General features: G+C 46.4%; 1 long non-coding RNA gene across 1 annotated transcript in view; it reads left to right on the forward strand.

Moving 5' to 3' along the window:
- The first annotated feature begins 17,798 nt into the window (after positions 1 to 17,798).
- Positions 17,799 to 19,799, forward strand: part of LOC138283179 (uncharacterized) — a 208,902-nt gene continuing 206,901 nt past the window's right edge. The window contains exon 1 of the long non-coding RNA XR_011201110.1: positions 17,799 to 18,141. This is a non-coding gene — a long non-coding RNA (uncharacterized lncRNA). The remainder of the gene's footprint in view (positions 18,142 to 19,799) is intronic.

Consider the following 19,799-nt stretch of genomic DNA (forward strand, 5'->3'; position numbering starts at 1 on the left):
TCAGCAGGAAGCTATTCCCTCGAGAACGCAATTACCCAGTTATTGAGAGAGAATGTTTAGCTATAAAATGGGCCATCGACTGTTTACAATACTACCTCCTGGGTCGGCCTTTTATACTATTCACGGATCACGCTCCTCTTACGTGGTTAACTGCACATAAGGATACAAACTCCAGAATACTCCGCTGGTTCCTTGAACTCCAACCATTCTCTTTTCAGGTCCGCCACGTACCCGGATCTCGCCAGGCCCCCGCGGATTATCTATCTCGGTTTCCCCTGTCGGCAACTGTCCTAGAGCAGGACAGTTCTTGGGGAAGGGTGTGTGACCGGGTCGGCCCGATCTCCGCCGAGGCGCCTGCAGGACAAGAGTCGATTCCGCGTTCCCATGTTGCCATGGGAACGCTTTCACTGTGAGGCCGGCGTTCGGAGGTTGCCTCGGCAACCTCCGATGACGATGACTCCTCGGATTGGCCGGCGGGAGGCCAAATGCCGGGAAATCTCCCAGAGAGAGGAGGAGCAGGGCGAGAGGAGGACGACGGCGGCGGCGACAGCGGGAGAAGCAGAGAGTGGAAAGCAAGCAGAAAGGAACCCCGGGAAGGAGAGGAGAAAGGCGGCGGCGGCGGTCGGAAAGGGCAGCCACACCATCCTGACGGCAACCTCGTGGACGGAGGACAGCCCCAGTGGTCAGAATCCTACGGAGACAACGCCAGGAGGAACAGAGCTGCACAGGAATCCAAGGGGACCAGACCAGACGACAACAGGACAGGAGACCAACGAGAGGACCTCCACAGAGCCAGCCCCGGCCCCGGAGGGTCGTGGCTCGGGAAGGTACGGTCCTTGTGGACAAACCGAGGGGCACTGTAAAGGGAGACAAGCTGGGGAAGAGGGGAGGACAGGGAGGGAATCAGAGGGCACAACAAAGGAAGGAGCACGTAAAAAGCACCAAAAGCAAGCACATTTAGTATATAAAGTAATAGGCACATAGCCCACAGTCCTCACTGGCACCCCCCCCCCCTCCTTAACCCATTCCTCAGTATTTCAAATAATTAAGGGACGTATGTAAAGGCTTTCATTCCACTCACCCGCGGTATTTGTTCCCTCTTTTCCTATATGGTACCCGGGACCCCATGAGGAAGATCCAAAACAACACCTAAAGGGAAGAAGAAGAGGGATACCCATTAGGAAGAAGAAGCTCACCACTCAAAGAAGAAATAGATCCTAAACAGTTTTGAGGATCCGATACATCATTCCTTTGAAATTAACAAATAAATACTTACCTTAATAATCCAAACTTACCTCTACTGTGTGTCTATACTGTGGGGACTGCTACATACTGCTAGTGATATTTCCAAATGTGATTTATGTCCAGAGATACATGATGTTCATGTTGTGTAAAGTAAGTTGTGTTGAATACAAACTTTATTTACATACACCTCAGGTGAAGTCTCTTTTGTGACGCTCATGTTATTTGTTGTGTGGGAGTTCTGTGCCAATGCTTTACACATTGCCTCAGTGACAAACCTGACTGCTCAGTGCCAAGTTACCCAAGGGTGAGCGCAGGTGATACCGTGAGTGCAATCACCCACCACTGACAGGAGTGGTAGGTTCTGCCTGGCTAGGGCCTCGCCTCAGCCAGCCAGAGCATGCCACCTCCAACACTAACCCGCACTAACATTACAACACTCAGAGCTCACCAGCCCACTGCAAACTACTTTTGACAGGCAGGTAAGTTAAGGAGGGCTGACCTATAGTTCGCCGGAGAAATAAATAGCTACATAATTTAATAAATAAAATTTCTGACCCACACTAATATTAGAACACTCAGAGGTCACCAGCCAACTGCAATTTACACTTCTTACATTCCCAGAAGATGTATCTGCTACAAGGGTTGCCCATCACCAGTTCTCTGCAACCAATAAAAAAAGCCATCACGAAATAATAAGCATGGAATAACTGAAGATGACTGTCACACACTGCGGGTCTATGGGAGGACTTTAATCTAGTCCAGGACTTGAGGATCCAAATATCTATACACTTTGGCCACTTCTTTACATCTCACAATGACACTCAGATATGGGATGACACTGCACATCCCAGCAAATCTCTCCACTTCTCTCTCTACCTTCACCCATGCTAGCTAAGGTCCACACTATACACAAGATTTTTGATTGGACAACCCAGTGCAGTTACCAACTAAGCAGAATGTAATCATGACAAATACCATAAAGGGACCTGAAAAGCTGTTCAGGTGTACTGAAAACCCATAAACCGTGTGTTTGTGTCTCTCACACCTCATCATCCACCACTTCTACATGCTGTGTCCCATAACACAATAACCATACCTCGGTAGTCATCACACATAACATGGAAACACTTCCCTTGTAGAATTACAAAACAAAGACAACTCCCCCCCAACCACACACTACTCTATATGGCGCAGTTAGCTGCCCATGTATATAAGTACTTCAGTGCCACACAGAGGTACTAAGTGATACACAAATGCTGCAATACAATATTTATCATTTGTGCATCACTGAGATTTATTTTGATCTTATTAGAATCTTTGTTTCCATCACACTTCAAAATTATAAAACTATTTGTGCTTCATTTTTGCTTTCATAATTGCTGATGTATGTGGTAATATTTGTACAGTTCTCATTTACAGGTATTTATATTTTTTGTATATTAGAAGTAGACAAACATCTATCAGTCTTTGTTTTTGCACTCCTTGTACAGAAAGCCACTGAAATTATGTGATTCTGCAGCTGCGGCACTTTATATATAATTATAAATTTGTGTATTTGCCACATAATCCATCATTTTCCACATAATCTACAGAGGTTAACAAAATACTTTTGTTTTTAGCTCAAGTGAATCAAAAGTTACTAAAACATGCTAAAACACATGCTGCTGCACGCTAGAAGGTCCTTCGCAAAGACTGACTTGTCACCCGTTAGTTACTTACAGCTGTGTTTGGATTTGGAACTGGTACTGATAAAACCTTTGGCCAAACAGTGCTAACGCGTAAAAGTTAGGGGAGGGTGGAATTTTTAATTTCACTAGCGAAACTGGAGTAGTTTAAGAATTACTATTCAATTCATCCGTCCTGCTGGCGGAATGAAATCAGCACTGTAAATGGTTTTAAACAGTGCTGGAAGAGGGAGCAGTCCCTCTATGTTTAAAAACCAATGCAGATTAAACTTTAATCTGCAGTGATTTAAGCATAGAGGGATTGCTCCCTCTTCCAGCCCTGTTGAAAACCACTACAGTGCAGCGCAAACCCCTCGGTGCCCTTACATAGGTATGTGAGGGCACCAAGGGGTATGCTCTGCTCTGGAGTGCGGTGCATATCTCTCAGTGCCCATACATAAGTATGTAAAGGCATGAAGGGGTATACCCTGGATTAGATACCCCTTGTTCCCTTTTTATATGAGGACACCGAGGGGTATGCACTGCATTACAGTGCAGCACATACTCCTTGGTGTCCTTACATACGTGTATATATATAAAGGCATCAAGTGGTATGCTCTGGAGTGGATACCCCTCTGTGCCCTCACATAAGTATTTAAGAGTACCAAGGGTATGCACTGAGAGGATCCTCCTTGGTGCCCTTACATACTTATGTAAGGTCTCCGAGGGGTATACACTGTACATTGCGGTGTCCACTCTGGCCCTTCTCAGAATTACTCAGAATGAAAATGTAATTTCGCAGAATGAAATTCCACCATTTCTACCCACCCCTAGTAAAAATGACAAAATTATGAAGTAATACTATCACAAGATATGCTGCATTAAGCAGCGTAATGTGTGTTTTCTTTCTGCCTAATTTAGTCAACCTTGTTCATAATTTGGGCCTCCCCAGCCATATCATTCTTGTGGTCACAGTGAGATTTTCGCACAGTTCACTTCACAAATCCTCTCACTTGCAGCGAAAAGTAAACAACATCACAACATTAAAAGAATAAGCAGCAATTTATCTGACATCGCCTGACATTTAACCTCTGTATTTGAACATGCAGCAAATGTAATAAGATATAAAGGCATTTTTTTTTGGCTCGTGCACCTTCTGAACTCCAGCATGCGTTTTTATGATTAGACTGTGTGGATTCAAACTTAAACTTGGGGCCAGATTTACGGAAAGTGGTGCTGCATCAAGTGCAGCACCACTTTCCCTACATCCCTTAGCGCCCCCCTTCTGCCACCACGTGTGCGCCATATTTAAAATACGACTCACCATGGCGCAAGGTAGGGGGCAATAGTGTCATTCTATGTGACGCTATTGATGTACTCTGTAGGAGTAGCGCCAAAATGTTGGTGCTACTCCTGCATAGTACATAGAGGCCCATTCTAAATAATGGAAGCCCCCTTTTAATGACTGCTCAAAGCAGGTGTTAAAAGTGCCAATAAAACTGGCGCAAGGAAATCTCATAGATTTCTTTGCGCCATTGTTTCGGTGCCCCTAATGGGGGAACGCCCCCTTTGCATACATTATGCCTAGCGCAGGCATAATGTAGCGCAAAGGGTTACAAAGTGGCGCAATGCACGCATTTCGCCACTTTGTAAATATGGCATGAGGACTTTGGCCTCGTTGGGCCACGTTAGCGTACAAAAATTACATTAATGTGGTGCAAGGTGGCACTAGGGGCTTATAAATATGCCCCTTAGTTTTTTATTAATACAGTGCGAGCTGCCTCAGTCATTTGGGAACCAAAAATTAGTATGGGCTGCCCCATCCCCTCTGCATGGCTACAGCCCTGGACGAGTTACGCCGCTGCTCACTCCCATCATTTCTCCTGACTCTCCTTCCAGTCCTACTGCCAGCCAGGAGACTCGGGGGCTGCGCAGGTCACAACAGCCTGCTTTGGAGTACTGCTGAGCGGCGGACCAGCAGAGTTGCAGTGCACTAGGTACGGGGCCAGAACCATAGAGTGCAGAAGCGGACAGCACAGTGGCTGGTGCGGCTTGGTGCCAGGGATTCAAGCGGCTCACGACGGCGTACCAATCCTTCTTACCTCCGCTTTCTCTGTCTGGTGTGTGGCTGTCAATCAGCGGAGGGCCCATGGGAAAGTGGGCCCTTTCTTTTTGCCTGAATGTATGAGTCTGTCCTCCGCTGTCCTGCCCTGCAGTGATCACCATCCTGGCTCATAACTCCCGCATTTGGCACACTACAGAGCAAGCATATATCATGCAATTCCTTAAATATGTCACACTGTATTACATGCATGAAAACAGACTTTGACAACGCCTTATGTAATGGATAACAATTGGCCACTTTATTAATATGGACAAGTGTGCGACTGCCCATGATAGTATATATTGAGCATAAGACCCAATCACTGTCAATCAACATTTGTAAATATGCCAATAAAACATCAGCTTATTCCTTTAACACATCTAAAGTCCAAACTTTTCACAAATTGCAGTGAGTGACTGGTGGGCCCTCAAGTCCTGGCCTCCATTTGTCACGTCTCCTTTTGCCCTTCGATTGTTTAGGCAGTCCCACCTTTCTTTTTGGAGGGGCTCACTCCAATAGAGTTTTGTTTTACCATGTTGTTTAGGGGGTAGCTTCAAGTTCTTTGGATTAGGCCCAACTCGCTACCTGGCGTGTCCTATGCCCTGCCATCCCACTTGGCGGGTCTGGGCTGCGAGTGCCGTGTTCCGCTTACTCCCCTTGCCTGGCCATCTTACACCTTGCCATAAGGCATCCCCAGGGTGTGGCTTTTGTTCACACACCCCCTTACTAGGTGTGTCTTCTGATCAATTATTTGGTAAAAACTTGTTTATTTACGCATTTACGCCCCTTGTATCTGTCCGGTGTTGCGACTGGTTGCCTTTTCGCCGGGGTGGACGGGTGGTGTTTCTCTTCTTCCAGGGTGCGAGCGCGTTGTCCCGATCGGATTGGATTGGGGGGTTTAAAAGATAGCGACCCCCCCCATTGGTTGTTTGGATCTTGATCTTCCCCTCCCGCCTGCTGGCACACTGGGGTGGGGGTGCGCCGCCACCTGGTTGTCGCGCTTCCTCGCTGAAAACTGGTTTGACCGGTCCCTTCCGGGCCAAGGCGGCTGTTCATTCCCCCTATGGGGGCGGCCTCTGCACTAACTCCCGCACTTGGCACACTACAGAGCAAGCATATATCATGCAATTCCTTAAATATGTCACACTGTATTTCATGCATGAAAACAGACTTTGACAACGTCTTATGTAGTGGATAACAATTGGCCGCTTTATTAATATGGACTAGCGTGCGACTGCCCATGATAGTATATATTGAGCATGAGACCAAATCACTGTCAATCAACATTTGTAAATATGCAAATAAAACATCAGCTTATTCCTTTAACACATCTAAAGTCCAAACTTTTCATAAATTGCAGTGAGTGACTGGTGGGCCCTCAAGTCCTGGCCTCCATTTGTCACTCCTCCTTTTGCCCTTTGATTGTTGAGGCAGTCCCACCTTTCTTTTTGGAGGGGCTCACTCCAATAGAGTTTTGTTTTACCATGTTGTTTAGGGGGTAGCTTCAAGTTCTTTGGATTAGGCCCAACTCGCTACCTGGTGTGTCCTATGCCCTGCCATCTGACTTGGCGGGTCTGGGCTGCGAGTGCCGTATTCTGCTTACTCCCCTTGCTTGGCCATCTTACACCCTGCCGTAAGGCATCCCCAGGTGTGTGGCTTTTGTTCACACACCACCTTACTAGGTGTGTCTTCTGATCAATTATTTGGGCAAACCTTGTTTATCTATGCCACGCTGCCAGAGAGGCTCAGGTCTCCTGGCAGCTCCCCCAGTTTCCACAATCCCCCTTTTTTTTTTTTTTCTCATTCTACTTCATTGTTGCTGCTAGATTGGACCAGAAAATTCCCATCCCTTCTGTCGATAAATGTACGCCGTCCGGCGCATAGAGCTCTGGTCGCCGGGGGTGGATCAAGCCATGGCGGATGCTTTCCAAGCCGTTAATTTTACAGTACTTGGCGACCGCGATGTTTAGCTTCCTCCTGGAGTTGTCTACTGCTTTGTCCGATGTTGCTCCCCGCCTAGTGATTCTGGGGATTATTTCTGACCAGATGATGGTGGTTTTCCCAAAAAGCCTAGTAAGGTTCCTTATTGCTCCCCTGATGTCATTCAGGAGTACCTTTCTTCCCAAAGTGGTCAAATCATTCCCCCCCAGGTGTATAATTAACGTACCTGGGTGTTTCTGCCCGGACTCTAATAGCTTGTGCAGGGTCGGTTGGAGCTGTGACCATTTCATGCCCGGGGAACCCATCCATCTGATTGAATCTGCTGGTCTTTCTCCTATGCTCAACTTCTTGTTTTGCTTCCATCATGCTTGTAGCTGTCATGACCACACAAACTTGCCAAATCAAAGAAGTGCATGAGAAAAGCAAAGATATATCCTCAGTGGAGACAGCAAAGCCCAAACTGGAAGAAGGTTTGCAGAGTAATCTTGCGCTTATTTCAAAGGAAGAATCAAGAAGAGAAGATCCAAGATGGCCGCTGTGAGTCCTGAAGGTTAGTTACAGTTCTAGTCTTGCAATCGGTTGGTTGCTAGGTTACGAGCTCTCCAGCTGGAAGCCTTGCACTTCAACTGAGGTCTGACAGGAATCAGCTGTGTGGAGATAGAGCGCGCTTCAGAACAGAAACTCCTGTGAGGTAAAATTACATTTGAAGATTATATTACAGAAAACGGATAAATATTGTCAAGGTTTATTCGAAGAGTTTGATAGTAGACCGTTCCCGTGGAAGTCGGCAAGGCTACAGAGTTAATGTATGAATTAACCTTATGTTTACAAGGTTCTTGTTTAAGATATTAAAGTCAAAGAAAAAATGAACTTTAAAAGAGCAAGTATCTACAAATGTCAAGGTTATAAACAAAGGCCAAGTTTAAAGGAGAAACAAACTGTTAACAAATAAGCATTTACAAATTCAATGGTAATAAACCAAAATAGAGTTTAAAAGAGAAACGAACTTAAATAAACAAGCATTTACAACTACAAGTTATCGACAGATGTCGAAGTAAGGAAGGAGAAACTAACTGTAATAAACAAGCATTTACAAATACAAGTTATCAACAAATGTCGAAGTAAGAAAGGAGAAACGAACTTTAATAAACAAGCATTTACAAATACAAGTATTGACAGAAGTCACAATAAGACAGGAGAAATTAAATAACATCAGCTGATTTGAAGAACGCATTATCACCAGCTATATATATATATATATAGCAACATATTCCCAATCTCTAACAAAGGTTGAGAAGTTCTTCCAGAATCAGTAATAAGCATTTTTTTAAGAAGAGCTATCATTTATAGAGAGAAGCAAGGCTACAGAGAACTCAGGGTGAGTGAAGAAATAATAGAATTAAAGAGAATTAAGTATTGAGAGTAGAAAGTAAAAAACTGATGTTGTATGTCCCTAGTAATTGCGACTGTGACTCTTGCAGGTGCTGTATCCAATCTTAGATGTGAAGAGGCAGACTGAGTACTGGCGTTCATCATCTCTGTGGCAGTCTCTCTACCATCCCATTCCCCTTTCCTCCTCCGGGGTACTCAGCACGAAGGATTAATATTTGTTGTGAGTAGCTCGGGTCGGGACTGAGGAGTTATCTTCTGCTTCTGAGGAAATCGAATTGAAGTATCCTGACAGATTGAAGTGCCATCACCCTAATTTTAGGGAAAAAACAGATTTCCTCCTGAGCTGAATGGCAGAAGGAATTGATATAAAAGCATTAGCCACCGTTTTGGAAGGGTTACAGAAACAATTAAATAACACCATAGAAGAAACAGTCCAAATAAAACAGCGAATAAATGAGTTAGGGAACACCGCTAAATCAAATGAATCTGTGTTTTCACAAATCCCTAGCCCTTCACAGTCTGCAGGTATATCCACTCAAGTAATTCATGCGGTTTCCCCTATTATTCCTTTGGCTCAACCCGAGCGCTTCGGTGGGGATCCAAATAAGGCGCAGATTTTTCTGACCCAATGCTCATTGCATTTTTTATGTAGACCAGTCATTTTTTCCGAAGACCAGTCCAAAGTGGCATTTATATTGTCTCATCTGATAGGAGATGCGGCCGCATGGTCCATGCCAATAATTTCCAGAAATGATCCTGTTTTATATAATTTCCAAAATTTCAAGGAAGAGTTCTTAAGAATATTTGATCGGCGAACTGCAGCTCAAGCCACTGACAATGAACTACTGGAAATCAGGCAAGGTAATAAAGATCTAGTAGCCTATCTGGCTCATTTCAATAAACTCATTGTAGAGACTGCCTGGCCGGAGTCAAAAAGAGCTGCCATATTTTATCGTGGACTGAGAGATGAATTGAAAGATGCCTTGGCACAAGTTCCAAATAGACCCACCGAAATTTCGGAGTTAATTGATCTTGTGTTACAGATTGACCACCGGTTAACTGAACGAAGAGCAGAAAAGAGAAGAGAGTATCGACCATTTCCCCTGAGAATTGATCGTGTAAGAAATGATCCTACCAGAGCCCGAGAAGGGATAACGTTAGAAGAACCAATGCAAATTGGTTCCATCCGAGGTCCTTTATCTAAGGAAGAAAAAGAGAAAAGAAGAATGAATCAACTATGTTTATATTGCGGTGCATCAGGGCATTTTGTTAAAAACTGTCCCAAGAAACCCAAAGCTCTTCAGTCGGGAAAAGGCCAGCTTCATCAGTAGAGGGAGTTGCCCTGATGAAAGCAGAACCCAAGACAACTCCTTTAGATCAACAAGTGGAGAATACCTTACAAACCGCAGCGCCACATTTGGTACAAACAGTATCAGTTAAGACCCTTGAGAAGGAAATTCAAGGGATCTCAGTTATGATAGACTCTGGAGCTACGGGCAACTTCTGTGATATCAAATAGGCTCGTAAAATGGGTATTCGATTTATCAAGAAATCTACTTTGGAAGTAGTAAGAGCTGTGGATGGAACCAATCTTTCTTCAGGACCCATTTCCCATGAGACCGAACCAATTCAGATGCAAGGTTTTGGTGGACATCAGGAGCAGATAATCTTTAATTTGATAGATGCTCCACAATTTCAACTCATTTTGGGTCTGCCCTGGCTTACAGAACATAATCCACAAATTGATTGGAGCAAAAGAACGATCAAGATGAATTCCTCTTACTGCAAAGAGAATTGCTTTCATGATGGAGTGGAAGTGTCCACCAAGTCCCAAGCGGCCTGTTTATCATCACACTCTTCAATGATCTGTGCACTAAAGACAGCAGAAATCCCAAAAGAATGTTGAGGATTTAGTCGCCGTTTTTGATGAAAAGGAGGCTGAGAAATTGCCACCACATCGACCCTACGACTGCAAAATTGAACTGGAGCCAGGTGCGATATTGCCATGTAGCAGAATATACGCATTGACCGAAGCAGAGAATCAACATTTAAAGGAGTATTTGGATCAATATCTTGCTAATGGTTTTATTCGTCCTTCTGAATCTCCAGTGTCATCCCCACTATTTTTCATACCAAAGAAGGATGGGAGTCTTCGAACTTGCATTGATTATCGAGCCCTCAATCAGGTTACCATCAAGAATCGATACCCACTGCCTTTAGTGTCAGTTTTATTAGATCAAGTAAAGAATGCTAGAATCTACACCAAATTGGACCTGCGAGGAGCATATCATTTGATTCAAGTGGCTTCAGGGGATGAATGGAAAACCGCTTTTCGGACTCGATCCGGATTATTTGAATATCAAGTGATGCCTTATGGGTTATGCAATGCTCCCGCTGCCTTCCAGCATTTCGTTAATGATATATTACGAGAATTCCTCGACCGGATTGCCGTGGTTTATATAGATGACATTTTAATCTTTTCCGACAATCTACAGGAGCACATTTCCCATGTTCGATCCATCCTCACAAGGTTGCAAGAAAACCATCTCTATGTAAAATTGGAGAAGTGTGCATTTCATGTGGAACGAGTTGAGTTCTTAGGATTCATTTTGTCACCAGAAGGAGTTAGTATGGATCCTGCCAAGATAAAGACAGTGCAACATTGGCCTTCTCCTTGCAATGTCAAAGAGATCCAGAGTTTCTTGGGGTTCGCTAATTTTTATCGAAGATTCATATCCAATTTTTCTCAAACAGTTACACCCATTACTCGATTGTTGAAGAAAGGAGTGAAGTTTGAGTGGACAAAAGAAGCTGAAAATGCTTTTAATTTTTTGAAGAATTCCTTCGTCTCAGCTCCAATCTTGCTCCACCCCAATCCAGATGAGCCATATTATGTGGAGGCAGATGCTTCAGATGTTGCCATAGGAGGTATCCTTTCCCAGCGTCATAAAGATACAGGTCAATTACATCCAGTGGCCTATTTCTCTCGAAAATTAACACCACCAGAGATAAATTATTCAATTGCGGATAAGGAGCTATTGGCAGTCAAAGAAACTTTTCGTGAGTGGAGGCATTACATTTTGGGAGCTAAGCATAAAGTGACCGTTTACACGGACCACCGAAATTTACAGTTTTTAAAATCAGCTCGAACTCTAACAGCTAGACAACTGCGTTGGTCCCTATATTTTGCAGACTTTGATTTTGTTATCACTTTCAGACCAGGAAAAGTAAATGGGAAGGCAGATGCTCTATCTCGAATTGATACCGGTGCAGTTAAAGAGCCTCCAGAAAAAGAATTGATTATTCCACAAGAGAAGTTCATATCTGCCATATTGTATGAAAATTTAACCAAAGAAATTCAAGAAAACTTAACATTCAAAGGAATGCTGAAGTGGTCCAAAGAAGGCCAAGGAAGAGAAATCAAAAAAGGTTTGCCATACTTTAAAGGTGCACTGTATGTTCCGACTGTGGAGCTGCAAGAAAAAATTCTTCAGGCTTATCATGACGATCAATTGGCTGGACACAAAGGAATTCAAAAGACTCAAAATCTAATACAACGAGAATTTTGGTGGCCAAAAATGAAAACTCAGATAAGACAATATGTGTCAACTTGTGACAAATGTCAAAGAGGGAAATCAAATAGAACAGCTTCACAAGGTCTGTTAAGACCTTTGCCCACTGCACCCCATGCCTGGCATACTGTTACTATGGATCTTATAGTGGACCTCCCTAGTAACCAAGGTTTTAACACTATCCTAGTTTTGGCCAACCACTTTCACTAAAATGGCGCATTTCATTCCTTTGAAAGAAATCCCTCGAGCCCCACAGGTTGCACAGTTGTTTACACAACACATAGTACGCGCCCATGGTATCCCAAAAATTCTAGTTTCAGACAGGGGGTCCCAATTTGTTTCTCGCTTTTGGAAGGCCTTTAGTAAAAGATTAGGAATTGATTCTCGTTACTCTACCAGTTACCATCCTGAAACCGATGGGCAAACAGAGAGAGTGAATCAAGAGTTAGAACAGTGTTTAAGACTCAATTTATTCGATAAAGAGAAGGAATGGCCCGAGTTGATGTGGGCAGCTGAATTTGCTTACAATAATGCTGTTCATTCCACCACTGGGTTCACCCCCTTTTATCTGAACCATGGTAGACATCCTAATGTAATGTTGGGTAAAGAAGATGATTCAGTGCCTGCAGTAGAAGAGATGGTGAGGGATTTGCAGACCACGTTAGTTAGGGCTAGAAAAAACATCATTCAAGCAAAAGACTCATATAAGACTCAGGCTGATGGAAAAAGAAGAGAGAGACCCATTTATTCGAAAGGAGACAAAGTTTGGTTATCCACTCATCATTTACGTCTCAAAGGAAATCGCAAATTTCAGCCACGATTTATAGGCCCATTCAAAGTTGACAAGATGATCAATCCAGTGGCAGTTAAATTGCAGTTGCCAGCTCATCTAAAGATACATCCTGTTTTCCATGTCTCCTTGTTAAAGAACAGTCCTCCAAATTTACGTCAAAACTCCCCTCCAATTCCTATCCAGATTAGCTCTGCAGAAGAGTATGAGGTCAATCAAATCTTAGATTCCATAATCCGTAATGGCCAGCTTTATTATCTAATTGATTGGAAAGGTTATGGTCCAGAGGAACGATCCTGGGAGCCGCACGAGTATGTACATGCTTCAAGATTAGTGAGAAACTTTCATAGAACCTACCTAAGCAAACCTAAATTGGAGAACTGTTCCTTGAGGGGGAGTACTGTCATGACCACACAAACTTGCCAAGTCAAATCAAAGAAGTGCATGAGAAAAGCAAAGAGATATCCTCAGTGGAGACAGCAAAGCCCAAACTGGAAGAAGGTTTGCAGAGTAATCTTGCGCTTATTTCAAAGGAAGAATCAAGAAGAGAAGATCCAAGAAGTAGCCTGGATATGAATGAGTGTCCTATCACCCAAATGAGTCTGGGGGGTGCATCTGTTACTGTAATGACAAGATACCATCACAATAGGTGTGGGCGAATGTAACCTTTGTACGCTTTTGACCACCATCTGCCAACCGCTTTGATTGCATTTGGATCTAGGCCTAAACTGGCGGCTGTGGTGGCTGCCCCGATGCGAAATGAATGTGAACTAAAGTCTGCTGGGAGCAGGCCACCCTTCCCTAGTGTTTTCCGCATGACCGCAGTAAATTGAAATCTGCTCAGGTAGTCCCCATTGGCATGTCTGAACAGGGGGCCTGGTCCCAGGGGCCGTACCTCAAAATATTCCTTCATGCTGCAGACCGGGCAATACTTTGTCTGTTAGGACAATGTCAGTGCCCCTGCCCAACTGGTCCGTTTTGGATCGTCTCAGGGTTAAGCGTACCCTGTCACATTCTAAGTGGCAATCCCTATTTGCAGGCAAGAGTTGCCCCCTGAATTTCTCGCTGCTGCCACCAGCTCGCCACCTCTAAATGCCCCGAAGAAGGCTATGGCGAATGCCGATCTGAACACTAAGAGTTCATTCCGGTTCTCTACTATGGGTTGAAGTAAATCTATTAAGAGGCTTAATTTGTTAAAATCGATGGGGTGTCTGGTGTCTTTTTGTGCCCTTCGAGGCGTTTCCATCCTTTCATTGCAGTTTTGATGTAGTGTGAGGCAGTGGGATCTGTGCCCGTTTGTAGCTTTGAAAAATGGGCAACCGCCGCAAGGTGTGCCTGTGCCCAGGACTTCGTTTTCCCCTGCTTGAAAGCCCACATGATGAAATGTTCTGCAGCTGCTCTGATTGCTGGCTGGTCGGTTAGGGACTCCAGCCCCCCAACGTCCATGAGGACCTTGGCGTATTTATTATATCTCCGTTGTGTCTCTGGTGTGAGTGCGCGCAGTACTAATAGGGACAGGTCTGTTCCGCCAGGTCCCACAGCCCTGCTGGAAAAGGTGTCATCCTGCTGTTTGCTTCTGGGACGAGCTTCCTGAACTTGTCCATCTGGGAACGAGAAAGGGCATCCGCCCGTGAGTTCTTTATGCCCTGGACATGTCTGGCCCTGATGTCCAGGTTACCTTTGAGCTGGATGTGTACCAGGCGCCTTAAAAGCCTCAGTGTATTGGGGCATGATGCGGACCCTTTGTTTATTGCCATGACCACACCTAGATTATCAGACCACAATGTTATTTTTAAGTTTTGCAACTGGGATTTCCAGATTGTCAAGGCGACCACTATGGGAAATACTTTCAGAAATGTGATGTTTCTGTTAATCCCTAATTCGGGCCACCTGGGAGGCCACTTGTCTGCGCACCATTCCCTGCCTAGGATGGCCCCAAAACCACAGCCCCCTGCGGCGTCTGTGTAAAGCGAGATCTCTCTAGCTGATATCCAGCCATCTCTCCAGATGAGCCGACCATTAAATTCCTCTAGAAAAGAGTGCCACATGGCGAGATCACCTTTGACCCCCCTACCAAGTCTCACGTGGTGGTGTTTCAAGCGCAGCCCTGCTGTCAGCCTGCTTAGTCATCTGGCAAAGACCCTGCCTGCTGGGATCACTCTGGTTGCGAAATTGAGTTTGCCAACCATGCTCTGTAATTCCCCAAGGGTTGCTTTCTGTTTCCCTAGCAAGGACTTGATATCTGCTCTTAAGTCTGCCACTTTCTCATCTGGTAATGTCGAGGTTCTGGCGACTGTGTCTAGCTCTATGCCTAGGAATACAAGTGATGGGGTAGGGACAACCGTCTTGTCACCTGCTAGAGGGACCCCCATCTCTTCCGTCAGTGAGTGAAGGGCTTTCAGTAAGCTGGAGCATGTTCCATCGTCAGCTCCCCCTACAAATAGGAAATCATCCAGATAATGCATTTTCCCCCCTGTCGGGTGCCTCCTGTGTAATGCCCATTCCAAAAATGTGCTAAATTGTTCACAATATGCGCATGCGATGGAACACCCCATTGGCATAGCTTTGTCCACGAAAACCTGGCCCTTGTGTTGGAAACCTAGCAGATGAAAACTGTCCGGGTGTACAGACAGCAATCGGAATGCTGACTCAATGTCCACCTTTGCTAACAGTGCCCTTTTGCCTGTTGCTTTAATCATGTTGATTGCATCGTCCAGTGTGGCATAACCCATCACACAAGCTTCTTCCGGGATGCTATCATTCACTGATGTGCCTTCAGGGAATGATAGGTGGTGTTTTAGTCTGAATTCGCCGGGCTCCTTCTTGGGAACCACCCCTAATGGTGAGATGATTAAGTCTGTGGGGAGGGGGGCGGGGAGAGGGCCCTCTATGCGCCCAAGCCTCAATTCCTTCTCAATTTTGTGGATGACTACCTGTGGGTGTTCTCTAGCAGATTTCAAATTTTTAGGGGTCCCACCAGCTATACGTCCTTTCACTGGGATAATGAAGCCTTCCTCAAAGCCTTTACTAATGTGCTTGCATCTTTTTTGTTATAATATTAATTTGCTAGTCTTCTCAGGATATCTGTATTGATTGGAGACTTGGCCAGTTTGAATTCCAATTGGTTAGTTTTAAGACTGGTGGGGGGGTTGGTACTATTGCTTCTTCTTCTTATCTTTTCTGTCTGACTTGTGCTTGTGCTTTCTACATGTGGACGCCGGGTGTTCGCCCCCACAAGCGGAGCAGGAGTGTCTAAATTTGCAGCTCTGCCCCCAGGAGCACTCGTCTGTCTCAAACTTCCAGCATATGACTTGTGGGCCAATGTCACCCTCTGTTTTAGTGTTGTGCCAGGTTTTGTGTCTATGTGATGTTTTGTATTTGTCATGCCTCCCCTTGTTGTGTGCATTCCGAAAGGACTGCTCCCCTTTGCCTGCCCATCCGCTCGCTTCTTTGCGACCATCATTTTGTGGATGTAGCTGGAGACATCCTCTTGGTTCCACTCCATCTCTGGGTGGGCTTGCATTTTTAGCCTAAAACTCTTACTCTAGCCAGGCATCCCCTGGGAACTGGCGGTGCGCTTCATGTATTTTAGATTCGTACAACCAGAGGTCAGCGGCGCAGCGTGGGAATTTCTCAACTATGACACAGGCCATAATTCTGAAAGGGTCTAACCAGTTCTCAAAATTCTTCTCTTTCCTAGCTCTCTTCCTCTCCCTTCTGTCATCATCTTTTTTGTCGCATACGGTAAGATCTAAACCTTCCAGTTGTATTTCTAGTAGTGTAAAGATATCTATAAATTATTTTCTCCATATACATTCCTTTACCGTCAGAGGGATGGCTGTTGCAAGGCCTGCTGCCCTAGTTGTCATGGACGGGGCACCCAGGGATAGTCTTGTGTAAGATTCCGGCGCGTTTCCCATGTTAAGTGTGGTATCTGGTACTTTTGTTGTCGCGCTCCAAGCTGCTAATGGGTCCCCAGAGGAATGGTGCTCCCTGGCCGCTGCATGGGTGCTTGCCTGCCTGTCTAAGGGTGCGATCCCCTCTGTGACTACCCCATTACCCCACAGCAGCAGTGGCGCAAGTGATTTAAAGCATTCTTGAATAATCGCGCTTATATGCTCACCCTCTGACGGCGCTCGTGCTATGCTGGACCCCGGTTTTGGCGCTGTGTCCTCCTCGGTGCTCCGAACCGCGACCCTTGGTCTTTTGGCTGTCTTCCTTGCAGGTTTCCCCTCAGACTTCTGCCGCTTGCTTGCCTTCTGTGATGGGGTGAACTCTGCTCTGTTGCACCCACCTCGTCCGGTAAATTCGCAAGTGCTGGGGCCTCGTGCGCTCGGGATTCTTCAGATGTATCCACCATCTTTGCGCGCAGCCAGTCCTTGCAGCATTTTAGAGCCTCATCACGCATGTGGGCAATCATCCTTTCCAAGTCGTCTTGCTGCTCAACCACCTGATCTTCCTCCATGGCGGGCTGGCTCAAAGGGGAAGTTTCTTGGCCTCTAGCCTAGGTGCTCAATAGTGTTTTGTCAAAGGCTGGGTTGGCTTGGATGATGCTGGAACCGTGTGGCACACAAGTGAACTTGGGCAGTGAGATCCGCCCCCTCACTGAATTGCTGTGTTCTTTCGGGGCACCGATGCAGGAGCTTCCACTAGGGCTTACAAGGATAGAAATCCCTTGGGTGCCCTTGGTCCCCACCGTAAAAGGATGCTGGTCCTGGGGGAGGGTGTAAAATGCTCCTGTTTGCTCGGGGTCGCGTCACACAACTGTTCTGTCCCCCGGAGCAAGTGCCTTATCTGTAGGTGCTCAACGGGGTCGCGTCACACAGCCGTGCTGTCCCCCGGAGCACGAAGGGTCAGTGGTGCCGGGGATCGGAGTTCCTTAAACAAGCCCTTTCGAAGGGCGGGCTTGGATGTTGCGGTTGGTCAGTTTGGGCTTAGCTGGGCAGCCCTTTCCGACCGCGGAGTCCGCGTCCGCCTTGCTTCCAGTTGACCCTCCTTTAGAGGAAGGGACCTTAGGCACTGCCCGCGTGCCAATGCTGAGGCTTCCTGCGGGGTCGCGTCGCTTGGTGAAAAGCGGTCCCCCACAGGAACGGCGGCTGGTTGCCTGTTGATCAGGCGCCGGAGCAACGAGGGGGTGGCAGCGGGTGAAACGAGGCATACCGGTCTATGGGGGTACATGGGAATTGCTGGAGCCGGTCTGGTGGTCCATAACTGTGCTTCTGGAAAAAGAGGCGTGCCGGTCTGAGAGTCCTCGTCAGCGGGGGAACACGGGGATTGCCTGTTCGCGTGCTGCTTTGCCGCGGTCCCATGGGGAAAGCTGGAGCTGGTCGGGTGGTCCGGAGGTGTGCTTCTGGACCCGATCTGCTGACCTGGAAAGCCGACGTTGGTGGTCCGGTTGCTGCTGTAGGGTCGCGTTGCTTACAGCAATCCTAGGTAGGTGATCTCGTCCGTTTCTCTTCTTCCAGGGTGCGAGCGCGTTGTCCCGATCGTGAATGAAAAACCCCCACGGGACCGCGCCCCTTAAATGCACCTTTCTTTGCCCCCATAGATTTAAATTTGCCATTTGGATTGGGGGGTTTAAAAGATAGCAACCCCCCCATTGGTTGTTTGGATCTTGACCTTCCCCCCCCGCTGCTGGCACACTGGGGTGGGGGTGAGCCGCCACCTGGTTGTCGCGCTTCCTCCCTGAAAACCGGTTTGACCGGTCCCTTCCGTGCCAAGGCGGCCGTTAAGGCGCCGGCCCTTTATGCCCCCTACGGGGGCAGCCCTTGCACTTCTTGTCCTTGTCGTCTTCACTGTCCAGACACAGCTACTGCCATATTTCCAGCAAGCAGGGCTTAGATGAGTTTCTTACACTTTACATGATTAACAACCATTAGCAACCGTTTTGCAGCAGTACCTGCCGGACACTGTTCATCAGTCTGACCACACACAAGCCCTCTTAAGTGCATTACAACTGCAGTTCTAGAGCTACCCTAATTATCTCTCATACCTTTGGATTGGCTCTCACATCAGTTTTCATCTTGTCCCTGCATCTGCACCGTCCATTGCTGTCCCCGTGCCCCCTCCTCCCTTCCTTTCTGGAGAAGGTGAACTTGCACAGAACCCCCAGAAGATAAATCGGGGGCTGAAACCCTAAAATCGCAGGGTGGGGAAGGGGGCGGAAGGAGAGACAGCAGCGAAATCTGTGACTGCGGCAGGACACAAGAATTCTGGGACTTTGTGCCCGCCCGCACCCCATACCTTGCATGTTCAGGTCTTTACGGCCACACTGTTGCGGAATGTATACAAATAGGTACGCAGACTTAAATGCAGTCCTACTATGCACTCCTACAAGCGTGGAAACTTTGGCATAAAATGCCAACAGGAGGCGTAAACAGGTGCGAGCCAAAAAGGCTCAATAGTAAGTGCCAACAAGTCACTGACTCTCAGTATCACAGACAAATGTCCCAAGTGCACCCAACGTCTGGCCCCATCAGCTGGATGACAGGCAATGTCCAAAGAGACGTCCAGAGACGCTTTGCCTACGATCAAGCACTACCCTCAGATTATTGAGCCTCCATCGGGTGCACCCATCCACACCATCCACTGCACAATTATACAAAACACTGACTCATATCCGGGCACGAAATCTGCAATCTTTCTATTATGTTTTTTTACCAATCTCTTTATTGACATTTAAAGTATTACAAAGGTCTACAAAATTGACATTGTCACGCATTACACCAAATCCTGAGCCCCCCAAGGCCCCTACACGTTCGCTTTTCCCTCGTCCCTCCCTCTAGGGAGAGAGTGCGTGCAGGGCATGCACGCTTCAGTTCAGTCGGTTGAGTGAGTCACATATATTGCCTCAATATATGTTTCAACCCAATCCTTCTATTATTGAACTCTCCTCGACATGGAGGCGTTCTGCCTCCATCCGTCTAGTACCAGCTCGGGTATGCTGATAATCATTAAGCTGATGCTGACTCCTTTAGGTCACCACATAGAGGTGACAGCACAACTTTATTAAATCCCTGGGTTGGCCAAGAGTCTAGGACGGCCCATGTATCAGACTCACCATTATACAGCCAATAATGAAAAAATGTAAG

The sequence above is a fragment of the Pleurodeles waltl genome, chromosome 3_1 (assembly GCF_031143425.1).
Source record: "Pleurodeles waltl isolate 20211129_DDA chromosome 3_1, aPleWal1.hap1.20221129, whole genome shotgun sequence".
Classification (NCBI taxonomy): domain Eukaryota; kingdom Metazoa; phylum Chordata; class Amphibia; order Caudata; family Salamandridae; genus Pleurodeles; species Pleurodeles waltl.